This window comes from Fukomys damarensis, unplaced genomic scaffold (genome assembly GCF_012274545.1).
Source record: "Fukomys damarensis isolate Sample0158 unplaced genomic scaffold, DMR_v1.0_HiC HiC_scaffold_15, whole genome shotgun sequence".
NCBI classification, from domain to species: domain Eukaryota; kingdom Metazoa; phylum Chordata; class Mammalia; order Rodentia; family Bathyergidae; genus Fukomys; species Fukomys damarensis.
The window spans coordinates 49,803,620-49,805,124 of NW_022900927.1; positions in this window are offsets into that span (position 1 = coordinate 49,803,620).

The following is a 1,505-nucleotide window of genomic DNA, read 5'->3' on the forward strand; positions in this document are numbered from 1 at the left end:
TTCACATGTTTATTATAAGCACAAGTTTCAAATAGCCCTTTTGACCTTTCTTAGCAATAAGGACCATCCCCTATGAAGCATCACATGATATCTCTCCTGAGAGTCAGAGAACCCTGTCTACTGATCACAGGGTGATGCTTGGGAGAGCCTTGAGATTGTACTCCAAAAGCAAACGAAAAGCACCTGCAATCCTGAGTTACATACATAGGGTGTTATGATGGCTATTGAATATTTGTGTGTTTTCTAAAACACTGTTCTTGGTCATGGTAATGTTTTCTCCATTCTGTACTATGGCTTTTGTTCTCCCCATTAAAATCTAAGTTGTGAGAGCACCTTCTCAACATGTAACATATTTTAAAGTGCATGTGGGATCCAACTCTGCATAGAAGCTCAAAGATAATTATCAATTCTCAGTCATCACATTTAGGTGAACAATGAAGCATGCACACCAATGTGGCCTTTTCACTCTGCCAGACATTTTTTTAATAACAGGTTTCAAATCAGGGTGAATTTAGTCAAGGGACACATTTTCCTCTGGCAGTGATTGCATTAGCTGTCATAACCGGAGTCTGAACGTAGTTGGGGTCACACTTTCCTTGATCCAGTTCTGTTTCTGCCATTGGCAGTATCAGCAGCCGTGATTATTAAACTACCCCCGGGTGACAGATCTTAGCATTTCATTTAGGGGGAAATAAAGAAAAGAATTGAAAGGGGATGGAAGGTTTAATATTTGTATAATGTGTATGACATTTCCATGTAGGATGCAGCTAAAAGAACAAACATCATTTAATCCTGCTTGCCTGGAATGAGAGCCCAGAGCACCATATTGTGGTTATCATTTAGGCCATACAATACCAACAATTACACTTCTCTCAGTAATTTGAGTCACACTGACACACACACAAAAAAACTGTTGCAGTTATTTCAAATCTTCTTCCTATCTCAGTCCTGCTGAATGCTACATTTTTGTTCTTCTCATGATTCCCGCCCGCTTATTCCTTTCCACTTCTAGGGGAAAAAAAGGTCAATGCATAACAACCACTTTTCTTATATTGGCATTTATTCTGTTAGCCAAAACAATCATCCACAAATCTAACATATCACATAAGAAGGAAAATGCTGATGGCTCTGAAAACTTATGCTGTTTATTTTCTTAGGGAGTGAACAAATAAATGTAAGCTCATACATATGCACCACATCAGCTTCTAATTCATACAAATGAAAACTTTCACAGTTTAGGAAAATGTTGTACATGCAAAATATATTTTCATGATCTGAGATGCTCCCCCTCAAAACACAAGCCTGACACAGAATTTTGTGTGCTGAAACTTCAGAGTGCTCTTCTGGAAACAAGAACTCCATTGTGAAGGCTTGCTTTCCATTTTCCTATTATATTTTAATTGGATACCTCCCTTTCCTACACAAAATTCAACAGGATCTTTCTCCAGGTACTATACTTGGAAGAATGTCACTGCCTTTAAAAGCTTATGTAACTAAAGCTTCCT